The sequence below is a fragment of the Nerophis ophidion genome, linkage group LG13 (assembly GCF_033978795.1).
Source record: "Nerophis ophidion isolate RoL-2023_Sa linkage group LG13, RoL_Noph_v1.0, whole genome shotgun sequence".
In the NCBI taxonomy this organism is placed as follows: domain Eukaryota; kingdom Metazoa; phylum Chordata; class Actinopteri; order Syngnathiformes; family Syngnathidae; genus Nerophis; species Nerophis ophidion.
This window is the reverse complement of record NC_084623.1, coordinates 26,253,468-26,278,940: the sequence shown is the minus strand read 5'-3', so window position 1 is coordinate 26,278,940 and position 25,473 is coordinate 26,253,468. Positions and strand designations below refer to the sequence as shown.

The 25,473-nt window shown below is 46.3% G+C and overlaps 53 pseudogenes; all 53 read right to left on the bottom strand.

Annotated features, from left to right (window-relative positions):
• Positions 1-137: 137 nt before the first annotated feature.
• Positions 138-256, bottom strand: LOC133566484 (5S ribosomal RNA; annotated as a pseudogene).
• A 364-nt stretch (positions 257-620) lies between these two features.
• LOC133567787 (5S ribosomal RNA) lies at positions 621-739 on the bottom strand (annotated as a pseudogene).
• Positions 740-1,103: 364 nt separating this feature from the next.
• On the bottom strand, positions 1,104-1,222 carry LOC133566658 (5S ribosomal RNA; annotated as a pseudogene).
• Positions 1,223-1,586: 364 nt separating this feature from the next.
• LOC133565975 (5S ribosomal RNA) lies at positions 1,587-1,705 on the bottom strand (annotated as a pseudogene).
• A 364-nt stretch (positions 1,706-2,069) lies between these two features.
• On the bottom strand, positions 2,070-2,188 carry LOC133566096 (5S ribosomal RNA; annotated as a pseudogene).
• Positions 2,189-2,556: 368 nt separating this feature from the next.
• Positions 2,557-2,675, bottom strand: LOC133565361 (5S ribosomal RNA; annotated as a pseudogene).
• Positions 2,676-3,039: 364 nt separating this feature from the next.
• LOC133565909 (5S ribosomal RNA) lies at positions 3,040-3,158 on the bottom strand (annotated as a pseudogene).
• Positions 3,159-3,522: 364 nt separating this feature from the next.
• LOC133567474 (5S ribosomal RNA) lies at positions 3,523-3,641 on the bottom strand (annotated as a pseudogene).
• A 368-nt stretch (positions 3,642-4,009) lies between these two features.
• LOC133567641 (5S ribosomal RNA) lies at positions 4,010-4,128 on the bottom strand (annotated as a pseudogene).
• Positions 4,129-4,495: 367 nt separating this feature from the next.
• On the bottom strand, positions 4,496-4,614 carry LOC133566743 (5S ribosomal RNA; annotated as a pseudogene).
• Positions 4,615-4,978: 364 nt separating this feature from the next.
• Positions 4,979-5,097, bottom strand: LOC133565406 (5S ribosomal RNA; annotated as a pseudogene).
• A 364-nt stretch (positions 5,098-5,461) lies between these two features.
• On the bottom strand, positions 5,462-5,580 carry LOC133566034 (5S ribosomal RNA; annotated as a pseudogene).
• A 346-nt stretch (positions 5,581-5,926) lies between these two features.
• On the bottom strand, positions 5,927-6,045 carry LOC133565007 (5S ribosomal RNA; annotated as a pseudogene).
• Positions 6,046-6,413: 368 nt separating this feature from the next.
• Positions 6,414-6,532, bottom strand: LOC133565006 (5S ribosomal RNA; annotated as a pseudogene).
• A 364-nt stretch (positions 6,533-6,896) lies between these two features.
• LOC133567178 (5S ribosomal RNA) lies at positions 6,897-7,015 on the bottom strand (annotated as a pseudogene).
• A 364-nt stretch (positions 7,016-7,379) lies between these two features.
• On the bottom strand, positions 7,380-7,498 carry LOC133567640 (5S ribosomal RNA; annotated as a pseudogene).
• Positions 7,499-7,862: 364 nt separating this feature from the next.
• On the bottom strand, positions 7,863-7,981 carry LOC133565270 (5S ribosomal RNA; annotated as a pseudogene).
• A 364-nt stretch (positions 7,982-8,345) lies between these two features.
• On the bottom strand, positions 8,346-8,464 carry LOC133567182 (5S ribosomal RNA; annotated as a pseudogene).
• Positions 8,465-8,832: 368 nt separating this feature from the next.
• On the bottom strand, positions 8,833-8,951 carry LOC133566218 (5S ribosomal RNA; annotated as a pseudogene).
• A 364-nt stretch (positions 8,952-9,315) lies between these two features.
• LOC133566689 (5S ribosomal RNA) lies at positions 9,316-9,434 on the bottom strand (annotated as a pseudogene).
• Positions 9,435-9,797: 363 nt separating this feature from the next.
• On the bottom strand, positions 9,798-9,916 carry LOC133565267 (5S ribosomal RNA; annotated as a pseudogene).
• A 364-nt stretch (positions 9,917-10,280) lies between these two features.
• On the bottom strand, positions 10,281-10,399 carry LOC133567181 (5S ribosomal RNA; annotated as a pseudogene).
• A 368-nt stretch (positions 10,400-10,767) lies between these two features.
• LOC133565310 (5S ribosomal RNA) lies at positions 10,768-10,886 on the bottom strand (annotated as a pseudogene).
• A 364-nt stretch (positions 10,887-11,250) lies between these two features.
• Positions 11,251-11,369, bottom strand: LOC133566367 (5S ribosomal RNA; annotated as a pseudogene).
• A 364-nt stretch (positions 11,370-11,733) lies between these two features.
• Positions 11,734-11,852, bottom strand: LOC133566978 (5S ribosomal RNA; annotated as a pseudogene).
• Positions 11,853-12,220: 368 nt separating this feature from the next.
• Positions 12,221-12,339, bottom strand: LOC133567393 (5S ribosomal RNA; annotated as a pseudogene).
• Positions 12,340-12,703: 364 nt separating this feature from the next.
• Positions 12,704-12,822, bottom strand: LOC133566403 (5S ribosomal RNA; annotated as a pseudogene).
• Positions 12,823-13,190: 368 nt separating this feature from the next.
• On the bottom strand, positions 13,191-13,299 carry LOC133567489 (5S ribosomal RNA; annotated as a pseudogene).
• Positions 13,300-13,663: 364 nt separating this feature from the next.
• LOC133567094 (5S ribosomal RNA) lies at positions 13,664-13,782 on the bottom strand (annotated as a pseudogene).
• A 368-nt stretch (positions 13,783-14,150) lies between these two features.
• LOC133566275 (5S ribosomal RNA) lies at positions 14,151-14,269 on the bottom strand (annotated as a pseudogene).
• Positions 14,270-14,636: 367 nt separating this feature from the next.
• On the bottom strand, positions 14,637-14,755 carry LOC133567639 (5S ribosomal RNA; annotated as a pseudogene).
• A 364-nt stretch (positions 14,756-15,119) lies between these two features.
• Positions 15,120-15,228, bottom strand: LOC133567407 (5S ribosomal RNA; annotated as a pseudogene).
• A 365-nt stretch (positions 15,229-15,593) lies between these two features.
• LOC133565420 (5S ribosomal RNA) lies at positions 15,594-15,712 on the bottom strand (annotated as a pseudogene).
• A 364-nt stretch (positions 15,713-16,076) lies between these two features.
• LOC133565266 (5S ribosomal RNA) lies at positions 16,077-16,195 on the bottom strand (annotated as a pseudogene).
• Positions 16,196-16,559: 364 nt separating this feature from the next.
• Positions 16,560-16,678, bottom strand: LOC133565763 (5S ribosomal RNA; annotated as a pseudogene).
• Positions 16,679-17,042: 364 nt separating this feature from the next.
• On the bottom strand, positions 17,043-17,161 carry LOC133567638 (5S ribosomal RNA; annotated as a pseudogene).
• Positions 17,162-17,525: 364 nt separating this feature from the next.
• Positions 17,526-17,644, bottom strand: LOC133567179 (5S ribosomal RNA; annotated as a pseudogene).
• Positions 17,645-18,008: 364 nt separating this feature from the next.
• Positions 18,009-18,127, bottom strand: LOC133567635 (5S ribosomal RNA; annotated as a pseudogene).
• A 364-nt stretch (positions 18,128-18,491) lies between these two features.
• Positions 18,492-18,610, bottom strand: LOC133565974 (5S ribosomal RNA; annotated as a pseudogene).
• A 364-nt stretch (positions 18,611-18,974) lies between these two features.
• LOC133566945 (5S ribosomal RNA) lies at positions 18,975-19,093 on the bottom strand (annotated as a pseudogene).
• Positions 19,094-19,457: 364 nt separating this feature from the next.
• Positions 19,458-19,576, bottom strand: LOC133566804 (5S ribosomal RNA; annotated as a pseudogene).
• Positions 19,577-19,940: 364 nt separating this feature from the next.
• LOC133565930 (5S ribosomal RNA) lies at positions 19,941-20,059 on the bottom strand (annotated as a pseudogene).
• A 395-nt stretch (positions 20,060-20,454) lies between these two features.
• LOC133566944 (5S ribosomal RNA) lies at positions 20,455-20,573 on the bottom strand (annotated as a pseudogene).
• Positions 20,574-20,937: 364 nt separating this feature from the next.
• LOC133566759 (5S ribosomal RNA) lies at positions 20,938-21,056 on the bottom strand (annotated as a pseudogene).
• A 364-nt stretch (positions 21,057-21,420) lies between these two features.
• LOC133565813 (5S ribosomal RNA) lies at positions 21,421-21,539 on the bottom strand (annotated as a pseudogene).
• Positions 21,540-21,903: 364 nt separating this feature from the next.
• LOC133565839 (5S ribosomal RNA) lies at positions 21,904-22,022 on the bottom strand (annotated as a pseudogene).
• Positions 22,023-22,392: 370 nt separating this feature from the next.
• On the bottom strand, positions 22,393-22,511 carry LOC133567634 (5S ribosomal RNA; annotated as a pseudogene).
• Positions 22,512-22,875: 364 nt separating this feature from the next.
• Positions 22,876-22,994, bottom strand: LOC133567425 (5S ribosomal RNA; annotated as a pseudogene).
• Positions 22,995-23,362: 368 nt separating this feature from the next.
• Positions 23,363-23,481, bottom strand: LOC133566870 (5S ribosomal RNA; annotated as a pseudogene).
• A 363-nt stretch (positions 23,482-23,844) lies between these two features.
• Positions 23,845-23,963, bottom strand: LOC133566366 (5S ribosomal RNA; annotated as a pseudogene).
• Positions 23,964-24,327: 364 nt separating this feature from the next.
• LOC133566471 (5S ribosomal RNA) lies at positions 24,328-24,446 on the bottom strand (annotated as a pseudogene).
• A 368-nt stretch (positions 24,447-24,814) lies between these two features.
• On the bottom strand, positions 24,815-24,933 carry LOC133565877 (5S ribosomal RNA; annotated as a pseudogene).
• Positions 24,934-25,297: 364 nt separating this feature from the next.
• Positions 25,298-25,416, bottom strand: LOC133566274 (5S ribosomal RNA; annotated as a pseudogene).
• Positions 25,417-25,473: the final 57 nt, after the last annotated feature.

The window sequence follows — 25,473 nt, the reverse complement described above, 5'->3', positions numbered from 1 at the left end:
AACATGTTTTGGGTGGAGACCAGAGTTTTGTTTGGACGAGCATAATGTAGCGTTTTGACAAGTGTGGCAAGTATCTATAGCCATTGTGAGAAAAACAAAAGGGAGAAAGTGCGCCCTATACTGGGGGCATCGCTAAAAGCCTACAGCACTTGGTATTCCTAGGGAGTCTCCCAACCAAGTACTAACCAGGCCAGACCCAGCTTAGCTTCCGAGATCAGACGAGATCGGGCGATCTTCGGGTAGTATGGCCGTAAGCCGAGACGCAATCCTGAGAATTCAATTTTTAAATGTGGCAAGCTGGTTGACAGGACCTTTCTGCAATGAGTTACACGTGTGTGATACAATAATCACTGCTCTTTTTCTCAGCCTATGTAACTTTTACGACTTTTGCCCCACTGTTAGCACTGAAGTGCCTTGAGGCACATGGGTCACTATTGGCGACACTGCAAATCTTGCTATAAATTTCAGACCGAGTCAAAACTAAACATGTTTTGGGTGGAGACCAGCGTTTTGTTTGGACGAGCATAATGTAGCGTTTTGACAAGTGTGGCAAGTATCTATAGCCATTGTGACAAAAACAAAAGGGAGAAAGTGCGCCCTATACTGGGAGCATCGCTAAAAGCCTACAGCACCTGGTATTCCTAGGCAGTCTCCCATCCAAGTACTAACCAGGCCAGACCCATCTTAGCTTCCGAGATCAGACGAGATCGGGCGATCTTCGGGTAGTATGGCCGTAAGCCGAGAGGCAGTCCTCAGAATCCAATTTTTAAAAGTGGCAAGCTGGTTGACAGGACCTTTCTGCAATGAGCTACACGTGTGTGATACAATAATCACTGATCTTTTTCTCAGCCTATGTAACTCTTTGGACTTTTGCCCCACTGTTAGCACTGAAGTGCCTTGAGGCACATGGGTCACTGTTGGCGACACTGCAAATCTTGCTATAAATTTCAGACCGAGTCAAAACTAAACTTGTTTTGGGTGGAGACCAGCGTTTTGTTTGGACGAGCATAATGTAGCGTTTTGACAAGTGTGGCAAGTATCTATAGCCATTGTGACAAAAACAAAAGGGAGAAAGTGCGCCCTATACTGGGAGCATCGCTAAAAGCCTACAGCACCTGGTATTCCTAGGCAGCCTCCCATCCAAGTACTAACCAGGCCAGACCCAGCTTAGCTTCCGAGATCAGACGAGATCGTGCGATCTTCGGGTAGTATGGCCGTAAGCCGAGAGGCAGTCCTCAGAATTAAATTTTTAAATGTGGCAAGCTGGTTGACAGGACCTTTCTGCAATGAGCTACACGTGTGTGATACAATAATCACTGCTCTTTTTCTCAGCCTATGTAACTCTTTGGACTTTTGCCCCACTGTTAGCACTGAAGTGCCTTGAGGCACATGGGTCACTGTTGGCGACACTGCAAATCTTGCTATAAATTTCAGACCGAGTCAAAACTAAACTTGTTTTGGGTGGAGACCAACGTTTTGTTTGGACGAGCATAATGTAGCGTTTTGACAAGTGTGGCAAGTATCAATAGCCATTGTGACAAAAACAAAAGGGAGAAAGTGCGCCCTATACTGGGAGCATCGCTAAAAGCCTACAGCACCTGGTATTCCTAGGCAGTCTCCCAACCAAGTACTAACCAGGCCAGACCCAGCTTAGCTTCCGAGATCAGACGAGATCGGGCGATATTCGGGTAGTATGGCAGTAAGCCGAGACGCAGTCCTCAGACTTCAATTTTTAAATGTGGCAAGCTGGTTGACAGGACCTTTCTACAATGAGCTACACGTGTGTGATACAATAATCACTACTCTTTTTCTCAGCCTATGTAACTCTTTGGACTTTTGCCCCACTGTTAGCACTGAAGTGCCTTGAGGCACATGGGTCACTGTTGGCGACACTGCAAATCTTGCTATAAATTTCAGACCGAGTCAAAACTAAACATGTTTTGGGTGGAGACCAGCGTTTTGTTTGGACGAGCATAATGTAGCGTTTTGACAAGTGTGGCAAGTATCTATAGCCATTGTGACAAAAACAAAAGGGAGAAAGTGCGCCCTATACTGGGAGCATCGCTAAAAACCTACAGCACCTGGTATTCCTAGGCAGTCTCCCATCCAAGTACTAAACAGGCCAGACCCAGCTTAGCTTCCGAGATCAGACGAGATCGGGCGATCTTCGGGTAGTATGGCCGTAAGCCGAGAGGCAGTCCTCAGAATTCAATTTTTAAATGTGGCAAGCTGGTTGACAGGACCTTTCTGCAATGAGCTACACGTGTGAGATACAATAATCAAAGCTCTTTTTCTCAGCCTATGTATCTCTTTGGACTTTTGCCCCACTGTTAGCACTGACGTGCCTTGAGGCACATGGGTCACTGTTGGCGACACTGCAAATCTTGCTATAAATTTCAGACCGAGTCCAAACTAAACAAACATGTTTTGGGTGGAGACCAGCGGTTTGTTTGGACGAGCATAATGTAGCGTTTTGACAAGTGTGTCAAGTATCTCTAGCCATTGTGACAAAAACAAAAGGGAGAAAGTGCGCCCTATACTGGGAGCATCGCTAAAAGCCTACAGCACCTGGTATTCCTAGGCAGTCTCCCATCCAAGTACTAACCAGGCCAGACCCAGCTTAGCTTCCGAGCTCAGACGAGATCGGGCGATCTTCGGGTAGTATGGCCGTAAGCCGAGACGCAGTCCTCAGACTTCAATTTTTAAATGTGGGAAGCTGGTTGACAGGACCTTTCTGCAATGAGCTACACGTGTGTGATACAATAATCACTACTCTTTTTCTCAGCCTATGTAACTCTTTGGACTTTTGCCCCACTGTTAGCACTGAAGTGCCTTGAAGCACATGGGTCACTGTTGGCGACACTGCAAATCTTGCTATAAATTTCAGACCGAGTCAAAACTAAACATGTTTTGGGTGGAGACCAGCGTTTTGTTTGGACGAGCATAATGTAGCGTTTTGAATAGTGTGGCAAGTATCTATAGCCATTGTGACAAAAACAAAAGGGAGAAAGTGCGCCCTATACTGGGAGCATCGCTAAACGCTTACAGGACCTGGTATTCCTAGGCAGTCTCCCATCCAAGTACTAACCAGGCCAGACCCAGCTTAGCTTCCGAGATCAGATGAGATCGGGCGATCTTCGGGTAGTATGGCCGTAAGCCGAGAGGCAGTCCTCAGAATTCAATTTTTAAATGTGGCAAGCTGGTTGACAGGACCTTTCTGCAATTAGCTACACGTGTGTGATACAATAATCACTGCTCTTTTTCTCAGCCTATGTAACTCTTTGGACTTTTGCCCCACTGTTAGCACTGAAGTGCCTTGAGGCACATGGGTCACTGTTGGCGACACTGCAAATCTTGCTATAAATTTCAGACCGAGTCAAAACTAAACATGTTTTGGGTGGAGACCAGCGTTTTGTTTGGACGGGCATAATGTAGCGTTTTGACAAGTGTGGCAAGTATCTATAGCCATTGTGACAGAAACAAAAGGGAGAAAGTGCGCCCTATACTGGGAGCATCGCTAAAAGCTTACAGCACCTGGTATTCCTAGGCAGTCTCCCATCCAAGCACTAACCATGACAGACCCAGCTTAGCTTCCGAGATCAGACCAGATCGGGCTATCTTCGGGTAGTATGGCCGTAAGCCGAGAGGCAGTCCTCAGAATTCAATTTTTAAATGTGGCAAGCTGGTTGACAGGACCTTTCTGCAATTAGCTACACGTGTGTGATACAATAATCACTGCTCTTTTTCTCAGCCTATGTAACTCTTTGGGCTTTTGCCCCACTGTTAGCACTGAAGTGCCTTGAGGCACATGGGTCACTGTTGGCGACACTGCAAATCTTGCTATAAATTTCAGACCGAGTCAAAACTAAACAAACATGTTTTGGGTGGAGACCAGCGGTTTGTTTGGACGAGCATAATGTAGCGTTTTGACAAGTGTGGCAAGTATCTATAGCCATTGTGACAAAAACAAAAGGGAGAAAGTGCGCCCTATACTGGGAGCATCGCTAAAAGCCTACAGCACCTGGTATTCCTAGGCAGTCTCCCATCCAAGTACTAACCAGGCCAGACCCAGCTTAGCTTCCGAGATCAGACGAGATCGGGCGATCTTCGGGTAGTATGGCCGTAAGCTGAGAGGCAGTCCTCAGAATTAAATTTTTAAATGTGGCCAGCTGGTTGACAGGACCTTTCTGCAATCAGCTACACGTGTGTGATACAATAATCACTGCTCTTTTTCTCAGCCTATGTAACTCTTTGGACTTTTGCCCCACTGTTAGCACTGAAGTTCTTGAGGCACATGGGTCACTGTTGGCGACACTGCAAATCTTGCTATAAATTTCAGACCGAGTCAAAACTAAACAAACATGTTTTGGGTGGAGACCAGCGGTTTGTTTGGACGAGCATAATGTAGCGTTTTGACAAGTGTGGCAAGTATCTATAGCCATTGTGAAAAAAACAAAAGGGAGAAAGTGTGCCCTATACTGGTAGCATCGCTAAAAGTCTACAGCACCTGGTATTCCTAGGCAGTCTCCCAACCAAGTACTAACCAGGCCAGACCCAGCTTAGCTTCCGAGATCAGACGAGATCAGGCGATCTTCGGGTAGTATGGCCGTAAGCCGAGAGGGAGTCCTCAGAATTCAATTTTTAAATGTGGCAAGCTGGTTGACAGGACCTTTCTGCAATGAGCTACACGTGTGTGATACAATAATCACTGCTCTTTTTCTCAGCCTATGTAACTCTTTGGACTTTTGCCCCACTGTTAGCACTGAAATGCCTTGAGGCACATGGGTCACTGTTGGCGACACTGCAAATCTTGCTATAAATTTCAGACCGAGTCAAAACTAAACTTGTTTTGGGTGTAGAACAGCGTTTTGTTTGGACGAGCATAATGTAGCGTTTTGACAAGTGTGGCAAGTATCTATAGCCATTGTGACAAAAACAAAAGGGAGAAAGTGCGCCCTATACTGGGAGCATCGCTAAAAGCCTACAGCACCTGGTATTCCTAGGCAGTCTCCCATCCAAGTACTAACCAGGCCAGACCCAGCTTAGCTTCCGAGATCAGACGAGATCGGGCGATCTTGGGGTAGTATGGCCGTAAGCCGAGAGGCAGTCCTCAGAATTCAATTTTTAAATGTGGCAAGCTGGTTGACAGGACCTTTCTGCAATGAGCTACACGTGTGTGATACAATAATCACTGCTCTTTTTCTCAGCCTATGTAACTCTTTGGACTTTTGCCCCACTGTTAGCAATGAAGTGCCTTGAGGCACATGGGTCACTGTTGGCGACACTGCAAATCTTGCTATAAATTTCAGACCGAGTCAAAACTAAACATGTTTTGGTTGGAGACCAGCGTTTTGTTTGGACGAGCATAATGTAGCGTTTTGACAAGTGTGGCAAGTATCTATAGCCATTGTGAAAAAAACAAAAGGGAGAAAGTACGCCCTATACTGGTAGCATCGCTAAAAGCTTACAGCACCTGGTATTCCTAGGCAGTCTCCCAACCAAGTACTAATCAGGCCAGACCCAGCTTAGCTTCCAAGATCAGACGAGATCGGGCGATCTTCGGGTAGTATGGCCGTAAGCCGAGAGGCAGTCCTCAGAATTCAATTTTTAAATTTGGCAAGCTGGTTGACAGGACCTTTCTGCAATGAGCTACACGTGTGTGATACAATAATCACTGCTCTTTTTCTCAGCCTATGTAACTCTTACGACTTTTGCCCCACTGTTAGCACTGAAGTGCCTTGAGGCACATGGGTCACTATTGGCGACACTGCAAATCTTGCTATAAATTTCAGACCGAGTCAAAACTAAACAAACATGTTTTGGGTGGAGACCAGCGGTTTGTTTGGACAAGTGTGGCAAGTATCTATAGCCATTGTGAAAAAAACAAAAGGGAGAAAGTGCGCCCTATACTGGTAGCATCGCTAAAAGCCTACAGCACCTGGTATTCCTAGGCAGTCTCCCAACCAAGTACTAACCAGGCCAGACCCAGCTTAGCTTCCGAGATCAGACGAGATCGGGCGATACTCGGGTAGTATGGCCGTAAGCCGAGAGGCAGTCCTCATAATTCAATTTTTAAATTTGGCAAGCTGGTTGACAGGACCTTTCTGCAATGAGCTACACGTGTGTGATACAATAATCACTGCTCTTTTTCTCAGCCTATGTAACTCTTACGACTTTTGCCCCACTGTTAGCACTGAAGTGCCTTGAGGCACATGGGTCACTATTGGCGACACTGCAAATCTTGCTATAAATTTCAGACCGAGTCAAAACTAAACAAACATGTTTTGGGTGGAGACCAGCGGTTTGTTTGGGCGAGCATAATGTAGCGTTTTGACAAGTGTGGCAAGTATCTATAGCCATTGTGAAAAAAACAAAAGGGAGAAAGTGCGCCCTATACTGGTAGCATCGCTAAAAGCCTACAGCACCTGGTATTCCTAGGCAGTCTCCCAACCAAGTACTAACCAGGCCAGACCCAGCTTAGCTTCCGAGATCAGACGAGATCGGGCGATACTCGGGTAGTATGGCCGTAAGCCGAGAGGTAGTCCTCAGAATTCAATTTTTAAATGTGGCAAGCTGGTTGACAGGACCTTTCTGCAATGAGCGACACGTGTGTGATACAATAATCACTGCTCTTTTTCTCAGCCTATGTAACTCTTACGACTTTTGCCCCACTGTTAGCACTGAAGTGCCTTGAGGCACATGGGTCACTGTTGGCGACACTGCAAATCTTGCTATAAATTTCAGACCGAGTCAAAACTAAACATGTTTTGGGTGGAGACCAGCGTTTTGTTTGGACGAGCATAATGTAGCGTTTTGACAAGTGTGGCAAGTATCTATAGCCATTGTGAAAAAAACAAAAGGGAGAAAGTGCGCCCTATACTGGTAGCATCGCTAAAAGCTTACAGCACCTGGTATTCCTAGGCAGTCTCCCAACCAAATACTAACCAGGCCAGACCCAGCTTAGCTTCCGAGATCAGACGAGATGGGGCGATCTTCGGGTAGTATGGCCGTAAGCCGAGAGGCAGTCCTCAGAATTCAATTTTTAAATGTGGCAAGCTGGTTGACAGGACCTTTCTGCAATGAGCTACACGTGTGTGATACAATAATCACTGCTCTTTTTCTCAGCCTATGTAACTCTTTGGACTTTTGCCCCACTGTTAGCACTGAATTGCCTTGAGGCACATGGGTCACTGTTGGCGACACTGCAAATCTTGCTATAAATTTCAGACCGAGTCAAAACTAAACATGTTTTGGGTGGAGACCAGCGTTTTGTTTGGACGAGCATAATGTAGCGTTTTGACAAGTGTGGCAAGTATCTAAAGCCATTGTGACAAAAACAAAAGGGAGAAAGTGCGCCCTATACTGGGAGCATCGCTAAAAGCCTACAGCACCTGGTATTCCTAGGCAGTCTCCCATCCAAGTACTAACCAGGCCAGACCCAGCTTAGCTTCCGAGATCAGACGAGATCGGGCGATCTTCGGGTAGTATGGCCGTAAGCCGAGAGGCAGTCCTCAGAATCCAATTTTTAAATGTGGCAAGCTGGTTGACAGGACCTTTCTGCAATGAGCTACACGTGTGTGATACAATAATCACTGCTCTTTTTCTCAGCCTATGTAACTCTTTGGACTTTTGCCCCACTGTTAGCACTGAAGTGCCTTGAGGCACATGGGTCACTGTTGGCGACACTGCAAATCTTGCTATAAATTTCAGACCGAGTCAAAACTAAACTTGTTTTGGGTGGAGACCAACGTTTTGTTTGGACGAGCATAATGTAGCGTTTTGACAAGTGTGGCAAGTATCAATAGCCATTGTGACAAAAACAAAAGGGAGAAAGTGCGCCCTATACTGGTAGCATCGCTAAAAGCCTACAGCACCTGGTATTCCTAGGCAGTCTCCCAACCAAGTACTAACCAGGCCAGACCCAGCTTAGCTTCCGAGATCAGACGAGATCGGGCGATCTTCGGGTAGTATGGCCGTAAGCCGAGAGGCAGTCCTCAGAATCCAATTTTTAAATGTGGCAAGCTGGTTGACAGGACCTTTCTGCAATGAGCTACACGTGTGTGATACAATAATCACTGCTCTTTTTCTCAGCCTATGTAACTCTTCGGACTTTTGCCCCACTGTTAGCACTGAAGTGCCTTGAGGCACATGGGTCACTGTTGGCGACACTGCAAATCTTGCTATAAACTTCAGACCGAGTCAAAACTAAACTTGTTTTGGGTGGAGACCAGCGTTTTGTTTGGACGAGCATAATGTAGCGTTTTGACAAGTGTGGCAAGTATCTATAGCCATTGTGAGAGAAACAAAAGGGAGAAAGTGCGCCCTATACTGGGGGCATCGCTAAAAGCCTACAGCACTTGGTATTCCTAAGGAGTCTCCCAACCAAGTACTAACCAGGCCAGACCCAGGTTAGCTTCCGAGATCAGACGAGATCGGGCGATCTTCGGGCAGTATGGCCGTAAGCCGAGAAACAGTCCTCAGAATTCAATTTTTAAATGTGGCAAGCTGGTTGACAGGACCTTTCTGCAATGAGCTACACGTGTGTGATACAATAATCACTGCTCTTTTTCTCAGCCTATGTAACTCTTTGGACTTTTGCCCCAATGTTAGCACTGAAGTGCCTTGAGGCACATGGGTCACTGTTGGCGACACTGCAAATCTTGCTATAAATTTCAGACCGAGTCAAAAATAAACAAACATGTTTTGGGTGGAGACCAGCGGTTTGTTTGGACGAGCATAATGTAGCGTTTTGACAAGTGTGGCAAATATCTATAGCCATTGTGAAAAAAACAAAAGGGAGAAAGTGCGCCCTATACTAGTAGCATCGCTAAAAGCCTACAGCACCTGGTATTCCTAGGGAGTCTCCCAACCAAGTACTAACCAGGCCAGACCCAGCTTAGCTTCCAAGATCAGACGAGATCGGGCGATCTTCGGGTAGTATGGCCGTAAGCCGAGAGGCAATCCTCAGAATTCAATTTTTAAATGTGGCAAGCTGGTTGACAGGACCTTTCTGCAATGAGCTACACGTGTGTGATACAATAATCACTGCTCTTTTTCTCAGCCTATGTAACTCTTTGGACTTTTGCCCCACTGTTAGCACTGAATTGCCTTGAGGCACATGGGTCACTGTTGGCGACACTGCAAATCTTGCTATAAATTTCAGACCGAGTCAAAACTAAACATGTTTTGGGTGGAGACCAGCGTTTTGTTTGGACGAGCATAATGTAGCGTTTTGACAAGTGTGGCAAGTATCTATAGCCATTGTGACAAAAACAAAAGGGAGAAAGTGCGCCCTATACTGGGAGCATCGCTAAAAGCCTACAGCACCTGGTATTCCTAGGCAGTCTCCCATCCAAGTACTAACAAGGCCAGACCCAGCTTAGCTTCCGAGATCAGACGAGATCGGGCGATCTTCGGGTAGTATGGCCATAAGCCGAGAGGCAGTCCTCAGAATTAAATTTTTAAATGTGGCAAGCTGGTTGACAGGACCTTTCTGCAATGAGCTACACGTGTGTGATACAATAATCACTGCTCTTTTTCTCAGCCTATGTAACTCTTTGGACTTTTGCCCCACTGTTAGCACTGAAGTGCCTTGAGGCACATGGGTCACTGTTGGCGACACTGCAAATCTTGCTATAAATTTCAGACCGAGTCAAAACTAAACTTGTTTTGGTTGGAGACCAACGTTTTGTTTGGACGAGCATAATGTAGCGTTTTGACAAGTGTGGCAAGTATCAATAGCCATTGTGACAAAACAAAAGGGAGAAAGTGCGCCCTATACTGGGAGCATCGCTAAGAGCCTACAGCACCTGGTATTCCTAGGCAGTCTCCCAACCAAGTACTAACCAGGCCAGACCCAGCTTAGCTTCCGAGATCAGACGAGATCGGGCGATCTTCGGGTAGTATGGCCGTAAGCCGAGAGGCAGTCCTCAGAATCCAATTTTTAAATGTGGCAAGCTGGTTGACAGGACCTTTCTGCAATGAGCTACACGTGTGTGATACAATAATCACTGCTCTTTTTCTCAGCCTATGTAACTCTTTGGACTTTTGCCCCACTGTTAGCACTGAAGTGCCTTGAGGCACATGGGTCACTGTTGGCGACACTGCAAATCTTGCTATAAACTTCAGACCGAGTCAAAACTAAACTTGTTTTGGGTGGAGACCAGCGTTTTGTTTGGACGAGCATAATGTAGCGTTTTGACAAGTGTGGCAAGTATCTATAGCCATTGTGAGAAAAACAAAAGGGAGAAAGTGCGCCCTATACTGGGGGCATCGCTAAAAGCCTACAGCACTTGGTATTCCTAAGGAGTCTCCCAACCAAGTACTAACCAGGCCAGACCCAGGTTAGCTTCCGAGATCAGACGAGATCGGGCGATCTTCGGGCAGTATGGCCGTAAGCCGAGAGGCAGTCCTCAGAATTAAATTTTTAAATGTGGCAAGCTGGTTGACAGGACCTTTCTGCAATGAGCTACACGTGTGTGATACAATAATCACTGCTCTTTTTCTCAGCCTATGTAACTCTTTGGACTTTTGCCCCAATGTTAGCACTGAAGTGCCTTGAGGCACATGGGTCACTGTTGGCGACACTGCAAATCTTGCTATAAATTTCAGACCGAGTCAAAAATAAACAAACATGTTTTGGGTGGAGACCAGCGGTTTGTTTGGACGAGCATAATGTAGCGTTTTGACAAGTGTGGCAAATATCTATAGCCATTGTGAAAAAAACAAAAGGGAGAAAGTGCGCCCTATACTGGTAGCATCGCTAAAAGCCTACAGCACCTGGTATTCCTAGGGAGTCTCCCAACCAAGTACTAACCAGGCCAGACCCAGCTTAGCTTCCGAGATCAGACGAGATCGGGCGATCTTCGGGTAGTATGGCCGTAAGCCGAGAGGCAATCCTCAGAATTCAATTTTTAAATGTGGCAAGCTGGTTGACAGGACCTTTCTGCAATGAGCTACACGTGTGTGGTACAATAATCACTGCTCTTTTTCTCAGCCTATGTAACTCTTTGGACTTTTGCCCCACTGTTAGCACTGAATTGCCTTGAGGCACATGGGTCACTGTTGGCGACACTGCAAATCTTGCTATAAATTTCAGACCGAGTCAAAACTAAACATGTTTTGGGTGGAGACCAGCGTTTTGTTTGGACGAGCATAATGTAGCGTTTTGACAAGTGTGGCAAGTATCTATAGCCATTGTGACAAAAACAAAAGGGAGAAAGTGCGCCCTATACTGGGAGCATCGCTAAAAGCCTACAGCACCTGGTATTCCTAGGCAGTCTCCCATCCAAGTACTAACCAGGCCAGACCCAGCTTAGCTTCCGAAATCAGACGAGATCGGGCAATCTTCGGGTAGTATGGCCGTAAGCCGAGAGGCAGTCCTCAGAATTCAATTTTTAAATGTGGCAAGCTGGTTGACAGAACCTTTCTGCAATGAGCTACACGTGTGTGATACAATAATCACTGCTCTTTTTCTCAGCCTATGTAACTCTTTGGACTTTTGCCCCACTGTTAGCACTGAAGTGCCTTGAGGCACATGGGTCACTGTTGGCGACACTGCAAATCTTGCTATAAATTTCAGACCGAGTCAAAACTAAACATGTTTTGGGTGGAGACCAGCGTTTTGTTTGGACGAGCATAATGTAGCGTTTTGACAAGTGTGGCAAGTATCTATAGCCATTGTGACAAAAACAAAAGGGAGAAAGTGCGCCCTATACTGGGAGCATCGCTAAAAGCCTACAGCACCTGGTATTCCTAGGCAGTCTCGCATCCAAGTACTAACCAGGCCGGACCCAGCTTAGCTTCCGAGATCAGACGAGATCGGGGGATCTTCGGGTAGTATGGCCGTAAGCCGAGAGGCAGTCCTCAGAATTCAATTTTTAAATGTGGCAAGCTGTTTGACAGGAACTTTCTGCAATGAGCTACACGCGTGTGATACAATAATCACTGCTCTTTTTCTCAGCCTATGTAACTCTTTGGACTTTTGCCCCACTGTTAGCACTGAAGTGCCTTGAGGCACATGGGTGACTGTTGGCGACACTGCAAATCTTGCTATAAATTTCAGACCGAGTCAAAACTAAACAAACATGTTTTGGGTGGAGACCAGCGGTTTGTTTGGGCGAGCATAATGTAGCGTTTTGACAAGTGTGGCAAGTATCTATAGCCATTGTGACAAAAACAAAAGGGAGAAAGTGCGCCCTATACTGGGAGCATCGCTAAAAGCCTAAAGCACCTGGTATTCCTAGGCAGTCTCCTATCCAAGTAATAACCAGGCCAGACCCAGCTTAGCTTCCGAGATAAGACGAGATCGGGCGATCTTCGGGTAGTATGGCCGTAAGCCGAGAGGCAATCCTCAGAATTCAATTTTTAAATGTGGCAAGCTGGTTGACAGGACCTTTCTGCAATGAGCTACACGTGTGTGATACAATAATCACTGCTCTTTTTCTCAGCCTATGTATCTCTTTGGACTTTTGCCCCACTGTTAGCACTGAAGTGCCTTGAGGCACATGGGTCACTGTTGGCGACACTGCAAATCTTGCTATAAATTTCAGACCGAGTCAAAACTAAACATGTTTTGGGTGGAGACCAGCGTTTTGTTTGGACGAGCATAATGTAGCGTTTTGACAAGTGTGGCAAGTATCTATAGTCATTGTGACAAAAACAAAAGGGAGAAAGTGCGCCCTATACTGGGAGCATCGCTAAAAGCCTACAGCACCTGGTATTCCTAGGCAGTCTCCCATCCAAGTACTAACCAGGGCAGACCCAGCTTAGCTTCCGAGATCAGACGAGATCGGGGGATCTTCGGGTAGTATGGCCGTAAGCCGAGAGGCAATCCTCAGAATTCAATTTTTAAATGTGGCAAGCTGGTTGACAGGACCTTTCTGCAATGAGCTACACGTGTGTGATACAATAATCACTGCTCTTTTTCTCAGCCTATGTAACTCTTTGGACTTTTGCCCCAATGTTAGCACTGAAGTGCCTTGAGGCACATGGGTCACTGTTGGCGACACTGCAAATCTTGCTATAAATTTCAGACCGAGTCAAAAATAAACAAACATGTTTTGGGTGGAGACCAGCGGTTTGTTTGGACGAGCATAATGTAGCGTTTTGACAAGTGTGGCAAATATCTATAGCCATTGTGAAAAAAACAAAAGGGAGAAAGTGCGCCCTATACTGGTAGCATCGCTAAAAGCCTACAGCACCTGGTATTCCTAGGGAGTCTCCCAACCATGTACTAACCAGGCCAGACCCAGCTTAGCTTCCGAGATCGGGCGATCTTCGGGTAGTATGGCCGTAAGCCGAGAGGCAATCCTCAGAATTCAATTTTTAAATGTGGCAAGCTGGTTGACAGGACCTTTCTGCAATGAGCTACACGTGTGTGATACAATAATCACTGCTCTTTTTCTCAGCCTATGTAACTCTTTGGACTTTTGCCCCACTGTTAGCACTGAAGTGCCTTGAGGCACATGGGTCACTGTTGGCGACACTGCAAATCTTGCTATAAATTTCAGACCGAGTCAAAACTAAACATGTTTTGGGTGGAGACCAGCGTTTTGTTTGGACGAGCATAATGTAGCGTTTTGACAAGTGTTGCAAGTATCTATAGCCATTGTGACAAAAACAAAAGGGAGAAAGTGCGCCCTATACTGGGGGCATCGCTAAAAGCCTACAGCACTTGGTATTCCTAGGCAGTCTCCCAACCAAGTACTAACCAGGCCAGACCCAGCTTAGCTTCCAAGATCAGACGAGATCGGGCGATCTTCGGGTAGTATGGCCGTAAGCCGAGACGCAGTCCTCAGAATTCAATTTTTAAATGTGGCAAGCTGGTTGACAGGACCTTTCTGCAATGAGCTACACGTGTGTGATACAATAATCACTGCTCTTTTTCTCAGCCTATGTAACTCTTTGGACTTTTGCCCCAATGTTAGCACTGAAGTGCCTTGAGGCACATGGGTCACTGTTGGCGACACTGCAAATCTTGCTATAAATTTCAGACCGAGTCAAAACTAAACAAACATGTTTTGGGTGGAGACCAGCGTTTTGTTTGGACGAGCATAATGTAGCGTTTTGACAAGTGTGGCAAATATCTATAGCCATTGTGAAAAAAACAAAAGGGAGAAAGTGCGCCCTATACTGGGAGCATCGCTAAAAGCCTACAGCGCCTGGTATTCCTAGGCAGTCTCCCATCCAAGTACTAACCAGGCCGGACCCAGCTTAGCTTCCGAGATCAGACGAGATCGGGCAATCTTCGGGTAGTATGGCCGTAAGCCGAGAGGCAATCCTCAGAATTCAATTTTTAAATGTGGCAAGCTGGTTGACAGGACCTTTCTGCAATGAGCTACACGTAGTGTGTGATACAATAATCACTGCTCTTTTTCTCAGCCTATGTAACTCTTTGGACTTTTGCCCCACTGTTAGCACTGAAGTGCCTTGAGGCACATGGGTCACTGTTGGCGACACTGCAAATCTTGCTATAAATTTCAGACCGAGTCAAAACTAAACATGTTTTGGGTGGAGACCAGCGTTTTGTTTGGACGAGCATAATGTAGCGTTTTGACAAGTGTGGCAAGTATCTATAGCCATTGTGACAAAAACAAAAGGGAGAAAGTGCGCCCTATACTGGGAGCATCGCTAAAAGCCTACAGCACCTGGTATTCCTAGGCAGTCTCCCATCCAAGTACTAACCAGGCCAGACCCAGCTTAGCTTCCGAGATCAGACGAGATCGGGCGATCTTCGGGTAGTATGGCCGTAAGCCGAGAGGCAGTCCTCAGAATTCAATTTTTAAATGTGGCAAGCTGGTTGACAGAACCTTTCTGCAATGAGCTACACGTGTGTGATACAATAATCACTGCTCTTTTTCTCAGCCTATGTAACTCTTTGGACTTTTGCCCCACTGTTAGCACTGAAGTGCCTTGAGGCACATGGGTCACTGTTGGCGACACTGCAAATCTTGCTATAAATTTCAGACCGAGTCAAAACTAAACATGTTTTGGGTGGAGACCAGCGGTTTGTTTGGGCGAGCATAATGTAGCGTTTTGACAAGTGTGGCAAGTATCTATATCCATTGTGAAAAAAACAAAAGGGAGAAAGTGCGCCCTATACTGGTTGCATCGCTAAAAGCCTACAGCACCTGGTATTCCTAGGCAGTCTCCCATCCAAGTACTAACCAGGCCAGACCCAGTTTAGCTTCCGAGATCGGGCGATCTTCGGGTAGTATGGCCGTAAGCCGAGAGGCAGTCCTCAGAATTCAATTTTTAAATGTGGCAAGCTGTTTGACAGGAACTTTCTGCAATGAGCTACACGTGTGTGATACAATAATCACTGCTCTTTTTCTCAGCCTATGTAACTCTTTGGACTTTTGCCCCACTGTTAGCACTGAAGTGCCTTGAGGCACATGGGTGACTGTTGGCGACACTGCAAATCTTGCTATAAATTTCAGACCGAGTCAAAACTAAACATGTTTTGGGTGGAGACCAGTGTTTTGTTTGGACGAGCATGAACATAACGTTTTGACAAGTGTGGCAAGTATCTAGAGCCATTGTGACAAAAACAAAAGGGAGAAAGTGCGCCCTATACTGGGAGCATCGCTAAAAGCCTACAGCACCTGGTATTCCTAGGCAGTCTCCCATCCAAGTACTAACCAGGCCAGACCCAGTTTAACTTCCGAGATCAGACGAGATCGGGGGATCTTCGGGTAGTATGGCCGTAAGCCGAGAGGCTGTCCTCAGAATTAAATTTTTAAATGTGGCAAGCTGGTTGACAGGACCTTTCAACAATGAGCTACACGTGTGTGAAACAATAATCACTGCTCTTTTTCTCAGCTTATGTAACTCTTTGGACTTTTGCCCCACTGTTAGCACTGAAGTGCCTTGAGGCACATGGGTCACTGTTGGCGACACTGCAAATCTTGCTATAAATTTCAGACCGAGTCACAACTAAACTTGTTTTGGGTGGAGACCAGCGTTTTGTTTGGACGAGCATAATGTAGCATTTTGACACGTGTGGCGAGTATCAATAGCCATTGTGACAAAAACAAAAGGGAGAAAGTGCGCCCTATACTGGGAGCATCGCTAAAAGCCTACAGCACCTGGTATTCCTAGGCAGTCTCCCAACCAAGTACTAACCAGGCCAGACCCAGCTTAGCTTCCGAGATCAGACGAGATCGGGCGATCTTCGGGTAGTATGGCCGTAAGCCGAGAGGCAGTCCTCAGAATCCAATTTTCAAATGTGGCAAGCTGGTTGACAGGAACTTTCTGCAATGAGCTACACGTGTGTGATACAATAATCACTGCTCTTTTTCTCAGCCTATGTAACTCTTTGGACTTTTGCCCCACTGTTAGCACTGAAGTGCCTTGAGGCACATGGGTCACTGTTGGCAACACTGCAAATCTTGCTATAAATTTCAGACCGAGTCAAAACTAAACATGTTTTGGGTGGAGACCAGCGTTTTGTTTGGACGAGCATAATGTAGCGTTTTGACAAGTGTGGCAAGTATCTATAGCCATTGTGACAAAAACAAAAGGGAGAAAGTGCGCCCTATACTGGGAGCATCGCTAAAAGCCTACAGCACCTGGTATTCCTAGGCAATCTCCCATCCAAGTACTAACCAGGCCAGACCCAGCTTAGCTTCCGAGATCAGACGAGATCGGGCGATCTTCGGGTAGTATGGCCGTAAGCCGAGAGGCAGTCCTCAGAATTCAATTTTTAAATATGGCAAGCTGGTTGACAGGACCTTTCTGCAATGAGCTACACGTGTGTAATACAATAATCACTGGTCTTTTTCTCAGCCGATGTAACTCTTTGGACTTTTGCCCCACTGTTAGCACTGAAGTGCCTTGAGGCACATGGGTCACTGTTGGCGACACTGCAAATCTTGCTATAAATTTCAGACCGAGTCAAAACTAAATATGTTTTGGGTGGAGACCAGCGTTTTGTTTGGACGAGCATAATGTAGCGTTTTGACAAGTGTGGCAAGTATCTATAGCCATTGTGACAAAAACAAAAGGGAGAAAGTGCGCCCTATACTGGGAGCATCGCTAAAAGCCTACAGCACCTGGTATTCCTAGGCAGTCTCCCATCCAAGTACTAACCAGGCCAGACCCAGCTTAGCTTCCGAGATCAGACGAGATCGGGCGATCTTCGGGTAGTATGGCCGTAAGCCGAGAGGCTGTCCTCAGAATTAAATTTTTAAATGTGGCAAGCTGGTTGACAGGACCTTTCTGCAATGAGCCACACGTGTGTAATACAATAATCACTGCTCTTTTTCTCAGCTTATGTAACTCTTTGGACTTTTGCCCCACTGTTAGCACTGAAGTGCCTTGAGGCACATGGGTCACTGTTGGCGACACTGCAAATCTTGCTATAAATTTCAGACCGAGTCAAAACTAAACTTGTTTTGGGTGGAGACCAGCGTTTTGTTTGGACGAGCATAATGTAGCATTTTGACACGTGTGGCAAGTATCAATAGCCATTGTGACAAAGACAAAAGGGAGAAAGTGCGCCCTATACTGGGAGCATCGCTAAAAGCTGACAGCACCTGGTATTCCTAGGCAGTCTCCCAACCAAGTACTAACCAGGCCAGACCCAGCTTAGCTTCCGAGATCAGACGAGAACGGGTTATCTTCGGGTAGTATGGCCGTAAGCCGAGAGGCAGTCCTCAGAATCCAATTTTCAAATGTGGCAAGCTGGTTGACAGGAACTTTCTGCAATGAGCTACACGTGTGTGATACAATAATCACTGCTCTTTTTCTCAGCCTATGTAACTCTTTGGACTTTTGCCCCACTGTTAGCACTGAAGTGCCTTGAGGCACATGGGTCACTGTTGGCAACACTGCAAATCTTGCTATAAATTTCAGACCGAGTCAAAACTAAACATGTTTTGGGTGGAGACCAGCGTTTTGTTTGGACGAGCATAATGTAGCGTTTTGACAAGTGTGGCAAGTATCTATAGCCATTGTGACAAAAACAAAAGGGAGAAAGTGCGCCCTATACTGGGAGCATCGCTAAAAGCCTACAGCACCTGGTATTCCTAGGCAGTCTCCCATCCAAGTACTAACCAGGCCAGACCCAGCTTAGCTTCCGAGATCAGACGAGATCGGGCGATCTTCGGGTAGTATGGCCGTAAGCCGAGACGCAGTCCTCAGAATTCAATTTTTAAATGTGGCAAGCTGGTTGACAGGACCTTTCTGCAATGAGCTACACGTGTGTAATACAATAATCACTGGTCTTTTTCTCAGCCTATGTAACTCTTTGGACTTTTGCCCCACTGTTAGCACTGAAGTGCCTTGAGGCACATGGGTCACTGTTGGCGACACTGCAAATCTTGCTATAAATTTCAGACCGAGTCAAAACTAGATATGTTTTGGGTGGAGACCAGCGTTTTGTTTGGACGAGCATAATGTAGCGTTTTGACAAGTGTGGCAAGTATCTATAGCCATTGTGACAAAAACAAAAGGGAGAAAGTGCGCCCTATACTGGGAGCATCGCTAAAAGCCTACAGCACCTGGTATTCCTAGGCAGTCTCCCATCCATGTACTAACCAGGCCTGACCCAGCTTAGCTTCCGAGATCAGACGAGATCAGGCGATCATCGGGTAGTATGGCCGTAAGCCGAGAGGCAGTCCTCTGAATCCAATTTTTAAATGTGGCAAGCTGGTTGACAGGACCTTTCTGCAATGAGCTACACGTGTGTGATACAATAATCACTGCTCTTTTTCTCAGCCTATGTAACTCTTTGGACTTTTGCCCCACTGTTAGCACTGAAGTGCCTTGAGGCACATGGGTCACTGTTGGCGACACTGCAAATCTTGCTATAAATTTCAGACCGAGTCAAAACTAAACATGTTTTGGGTGGAGAGCAGCGTTTTGTTTGGATGAGCATAATGTAGCGTTTTGACAAGTGTGGCAAGTATCTATAGCCATTGTGAGAAAAACAAAAGGGAGAAAGTGCGCCCTATACTGGGGGCATCGCTAAAAGCCTACAGCGCTTGGTATTCCTAGGCAGTCTCCCAACCAAGTACTAACCAGGCCAGACCCAGCTTAGCTTCCGAGATCAGACGAGATCGGGCGATCTTCGGGTAGTATGGCCGTAAGCCGAGATGCAGTCCTCAGAATTAAATTTTTAAATGTGGCAAGCTGGTTGACAGGACCTTTCTGCAATGAGTTACACGTGTGTGATACAATAATCACTGCTCTTTTTCTCAGCCTATGTAACCCTTACGACTTTTTCCCCACTGTTAGCACTGAAGTGCCTTGAGGCACATGGGTAACTATTGGCGACACTGCAAATCTTGCTATAAATTTCAGACCGAGTCAAAACTAAACATGTTTTGGGTGGAGACCAGCGTTTTGCTTGGACGAGCATAATGTAGCGTTTTGACAAGTGTGGCAAGTATCTATAGCCATTGTGACAAAAACAAAAGGGAGAAAGTGCGCCCTATACTGGGAGCATCGCTAAAAGCCTACAACACCTGGTATTCCTAGGCAGTCTCCCATCCAAGTACTAACCAGGCCAGACCCAGCTTAGCTTCCGAGATCAGACGAGATCGGGCGATCTTCGGGTATTATGGCCGTAAGCCGAGAGGCAGTCCTCAGAATTCAATTTTTAAATGTGGCAAGCTGGTTGACAGGACCTTTCTGCAATGAGCTACACGTGTGTGATACAATAATCACTGCTCTTTTTCTCAGCCTATGTAACTCTTTAGACTTTTGCCCCACTGTTAGCACTGAAGTGCCTTGAGGCACATGGGTCACTGTTGGCGACACTGCAAATCTTGCTATAAATTTCAGACCGAGTCAAAACTAAACATGTTTTGGGTGGAGACCAGCGTTTTGTTTGGACGAGCATAATGTAGCGTTTTGACAAGTGTGGCAAGTATCTATAGCCATTGTGACAAAAACAAAAGGGAGAAAGTGCGCCCTATACTGGGAGCATCGCTAAAAGCCTACAGCACCTGGTATTCCTAGGCAGTCTCCCATCCAAGTACTAACCAGGCCAGACCCAGCTTAGCTTCCGAGATCAGACGAGATCGGGCGATCTTCGGGTAGTATGGCCGTAAGGCGGGCGATCTTCGGGTAGTATGGCCGTAAGGCGAGAGACAGTTCTCAGAATTCAACTTTTAAATGTGGCAAGCTGGTTGACAGGACCTTTCTGCAATGAGCTACACGTGTGTGATACAATAATCACTGCTCTTTTTCTCAGCCTATGTAACTCTTTGGACTTTTGCCCCACTGTTAGCACTGAAGTGCCTTGAGGCACATGGGTCACTGTTGGCGACACTGCAAATCTTGCTATAAATTTCAGACCGAGTCAAAACTAAACATGTTTTGGGTGGAGACCAGCGTTTTGTTTGGACGAGCATAATGAAGCGTTTTGACAAGTGTGGCAAGTATCTATAGCCATTGTGAAAAAAACAAAAGGGAGAAAGTGCGTCCTATACTGGGGGCATCGCTAAAAGCCTACAGCGCTTGGTATTCCTAGGCAGTCTCCCAACCAAGTACTAACCAGGCCAGACCCAGCTTAGCTTCCGAGATCAGACGAGATCGGGCGATCTTCGGGTAGTATGGCCGTAAGCCGAGATGCAGTCCTCAGAATTAAATTTTTAAATGTGGCAAGCTGGTTGACAGGACCTTTCTGCAATGAGTTACACGTGTGTGATACAATAATCACTGCTTTTTTTCTCAGCCTTTGTAACCCTTACGACTTTTGCCCCACTGTTAGCACTGAAGTGCCTTGAGGCACATGGGTAACTATTGGCGACACTGCAAATCTTGCTATAAATTTCTGACCGAGTCAAAACTAAACATGTTTTGGGTGGAGACCAGCGTTTTGCTTGGACGAGCATAATGTAGCATTTTGACAAGTGTGGCAAGTATCTATAGCCATTGTGACAAAAACAAAAGGGAGAAAGTGCGCCCTATACTGGGAGCATCGCTAAAAGCCTACAACACCTGGTATTCCTAGGTAGTCTCCCATCCAAGTACTAACCAGGCCAGACCCAGCTTAGCTTCCGAGATCAGACGAGATCGGGCGATCTTCGGGTATTATGGCCGTAAGCCAAGAGGCAGTCCTCAGAATTCAATTTTTAAATGTGGAAAGCTGTTTGACAGGAACTTTCTGCAATGAGCTATACGTGTGTGATACAATTATCACTGCTCTTTTTCTCAGCCTATGTAACTCTTTGGACTTTTGCCCCACTGTTAGCACTGAAGTGCCTTGAGGCACATGGGTCACTGTTGGCGACACTGCAAATCTTGCTATAAATTTCAGACCGAGTCAAAACTAAACATGTTTTGGGTGGAGACCAGCGTTTTGTTTGGACGAGCATAATGTAGCGTTTTGACAAGTGTAGCAAGTATCTATAGCCATTGTGACAAAAACAAAAGGGAGAAAGTGCGCCCTATACTGGGAGCATCGCTAAAAGCCTACAGCACCTGGTATTCCTAGGCAGTCTCCCATCCAAGTACTAACCAGGCCAGACCCAGCTTAGCATCCGAGATCAGACGAGATCGGGCGATCTTCGGGTAGTATGGCCGTAAGCCGAGAGGCAGTCCTCAGAATTCAATTTTTAAATGTGGCAAGCTGGTTGACAGGAACTTTCTGCAATGAGCTACACGTGTGTGATACAATAATCACTGCTCTTTTTCTCAGCCTATGTAACTCTTTGGACTTTTGCCCCACTGTTAGCACTGACGTGCCTTGAGGCACATGGGTCACTGTTGGCGACACTGCAAATCTTGCTATAAATTTCAGACCGAGTCAAAACTAAACATGTTTTGGGTGGAGACCAGCGTTTTGTTTGGACGAGCATAATGTAGCGTTTTGACAAGTGTGGCAAGTATCTATAGCCATTGTGACAAAAACAAAAGGGAGAAAGTGCGCCCTATACTGGGAGCATCGCTAAAAGCCTACAGCACCTGGTATTCCTAGGCAGTCTCCCATCCAAGTACTAACCAGGCCAGACCTAGCTTAGCTTCCGAGATCAGACGAGATCGGGCGATCTTCGGGTAGTATGGCCGTAAGCCGAGAGGCGGTCCTCAGAATTCAATTTTTAAATGTGGCAAGCTGGTTGACAGGACCTTTCTGCAATGAGCTACACGTGTGTGATACAATAATCACTGCTCTTTTTCTCAGCCTATGTATCTCTTTGGACTTTTGCCCCACTGTTAGCACTGAAGTGCCTTGAGGCACATGGGTCACTGTTGGCGACACTGCAAATCTTGCTATAAATTTCAGACCGAGTCAAAACTAAACAAACATGTTTTGGGTGGAGACCAGCGGTTTGTTTTTGGACGAGCATAATGTAGCGTTTTGACAAGTGTGGCAAGTATCTCTAGCCATTGTGAAAAAAACAAAAGGGAGAAAGTGCGCCCTATACTGGGAGCATCGCTAAAAGCCTACAGCACCTGGTATTCCTAGGCAGTCTCCCATCCAAGTACTAACCAGGCCAGACCCAGCTTAGCTTCCGAGATCAGACGAGATCGGGCGATCTTCGGGTAGTATGGCCGTAAGCCGAGAGGCAATCCTCAGAATTCAATTTTTAAATGTGGCAAGCTGGTTGACAGGACCTTTCTGCAATGAGCTACACGTGTGTGATACAATAATCACTGCTCTTTTTCTCAGCCTATGTAACTCTTTGGACTTTTGCCCCACTGTTAGCACTGAATTGCCTTGAGGCACATGGGTCACTGTTGGCGACACTGCAAATCTTGCTATAAATTTCAGACCGAGTCAAAACTAAACATGTTTTGGGTGGAGACCAGCGTTTTGTTTGGACGAGCATAATGTAGCGTTTTGACAAGTGTGGCAAGTATCTATAGCCATTGTGACAAAAACAAAAGGGAGAAAGTGCGCCCTATACTGGGAGCATCGCTAAAAGCCTGAAGCACGTGGTATTCCTAGGCAGTCTCCTATCCAAGTAATAACCAGGCCAGACCCAGCTTAGCTTCCGAGATCAGACGAGATCGGGCGATCTTCGGGTAGTATGGCCGTAAGCCGAGAGGCAATCCTCAGAATTCAATTTTTAAATGTGGCAAGCTGGTTGACAGGACCTTTCTGCAATGAGCTACACGTGTGTGATACAATAATCACTGCTCTTTTTCTCAGCCTATGTATCTCTTTGGACTTTTGCCCCACTGTTAGCACTGAAGTGCCTTGAGGCACATGGGTGACTGTTGGCGACACTGCAAATCTTGCTATAAATTTCAGACAGAGTCAAAACTAAACAAACATGTTTTGGGTGGAGACCAGCGGTTTGTTTGGGCGAGCATAATGTAGCGTTTTGACAAGTGTGGCAAGTATCTATAGCCATTGTGAAAAAAACAAAAGGGAGAAAGTGCGCCCTATACTGGTAGCATCGCTAAAAGCCTACAGCACCTGGTATTCCTAGGCAGTCTCCCAACCAAGTACTAACCAGGACAGACCCAGCTTAGCTTCCGAGATCAGACGAGATCGGGCGATCTTCGGGTAGTATGGCCGTAAGACGAGAGGCAGACCTCAGAATTAAATTTTTAAATGTGGCAAGCTGGTTGACAGGACCTTTCTGCATTGAGCTACACGTGTGTGATACAATAATCACGGCTCTTTTCTCAGCTTTTGTAACTCTTTGGACTTTTGCCCCACTGTTAGCACTGAAGTGCCTTGAGGCACATGGGTCACTGTTGGCGACACTGCAAATCTTGCTATAAATTTCAGACCGAGTCAAAACTAAACATGTTTTGGGTGGAGACCAGCGTTTTGTTTGGACGAGCATAATGTAGCGTTTTGACAAGTGTGGCAAGTATCTATAGCCATTGTGACAAAAACAAAAGGGAGAAAGTGCGCCCTATACTGGGAGCATCGCTAAAAGCCTACAGCACCTGGTATTCCTAGGCAGTCTCCCATCCAAGTACTAACCAGGCCAGACCCAGCTTAGCTTCCGAAATCAGACGAGATCGGGCAATCTTCGGGTAGTATGGCCGTAAGCCGAGAGGCAGTCCTCAGAATTCAATTTTTAAATGTGGCAAGCTGGTTGACAGAACCTTTCTGCAATGAGCTACACGTGTGTGATACAATAATCACTGCTCTTTTTCTCAGCCTATGTAACTCTTTGGACTTTTGCCCCACTGTTAGCACTGAAGTGCCTTGAGGCACATGGGTCACTGTTGGCGACACTGCAAATCTTGCTATAAATTTCAGACCGAGTCAAAACTAAACATGTTTTGGGTGGAGACCAGCGTTTTGTTTGGACGAGCATAATGTAGCGTTTTGACAAGTGTGGCAAGTATCTATAGCCATTGTGAAAAAAACAAAAGGGAGAAAGTGCGCCCTATACTGGGGGCATCGCTAAAAGCCTACAGCACTTGGTATTCCTAGGCAGTCTCCCAACCAAGTACTAACCAGGCCAGACCCAGCTTAGCTTCCGAGATCAGACGAGATCGGGCGATCTTCGGGTAGTATGGCCGTAAGCCGAGACGCAGTCCTCAGAATTCAATTTTTAAATGTGGCAAGCTGGTTGACAGGACCTTTCTGCAATGAGCTACACGTGTGTGATACAATAATCACTGCTCTTTTTCTCAGCCTATGTAACTCTTTGGACTTTTGCCCCAATGTTAGCACTGAAGTGCCTTGAGGCACATGGGTCACTGTTGGCGACACTGCAAATCTTGCTATAAATTTCAGACCGAGTCAAAACTAAACAAACATGTTTTGGGTGGAGACCAGCGGTTTGTTTGGACGAGCATAATGTAGCGTTTTGACAAGTGTGGCAAATATCTATAGCCATTGTGAAAAAAACAAAAGGGAGAAAGTGCGCCCTATACTGGTAGCATCGCTAAAAGCCTACAGCACCTGGTATTCCTAGGGAGTCTCCCAACCAAGTACTAACCAGGCCAGACCCAGCTTAGCTTCCGAGATCAGACGAGATCGGGCAATCTTCGGGTAGTATGGCCGTAAGCCGAGAGGTAGTCCTCAGAATTCAATTTTTAAATGTGGCAAGCTGGTTGACAGGACCTTTCTGCAATGAGTTACACGTGTGTGATACAATAATCACTGCTCTTTTTCTCAGCCTATGTAACTCTTACGACTTTTGCCCCACTGTTAGCACTGAAGTGCCTTGAGGCACATGGGTCACTATTGGCGACACTGCAAATCTTGCTATAAATTTCAGACCGAGTCAAAACTAAACATGTTTTGGGTGGAGACCAGCGTTTTGTTTGGACGAGCATAATGTAGCGTTTTGACAAGTACGGCAAGTATCTATAGCCATTGTGACAAAAACAAAAGGGAGAAAGTGCGCCCTATACTGGGAGCATCGCTAAAAGCCTACAGCGCCTGGTATTCCTAGGCAGTCTCCCATCCAAGTACTAACCAGGCCGGACCCAGCTTAGCTTCCGAGATCAGACGAGATCGGGCAATCTTCGGGTAGTATGGCCGTAAGCCGAGAGTCAATCCTCAGAATTCAATTTTTAAATGTGGCAAGCTGGTTGACAGGACCT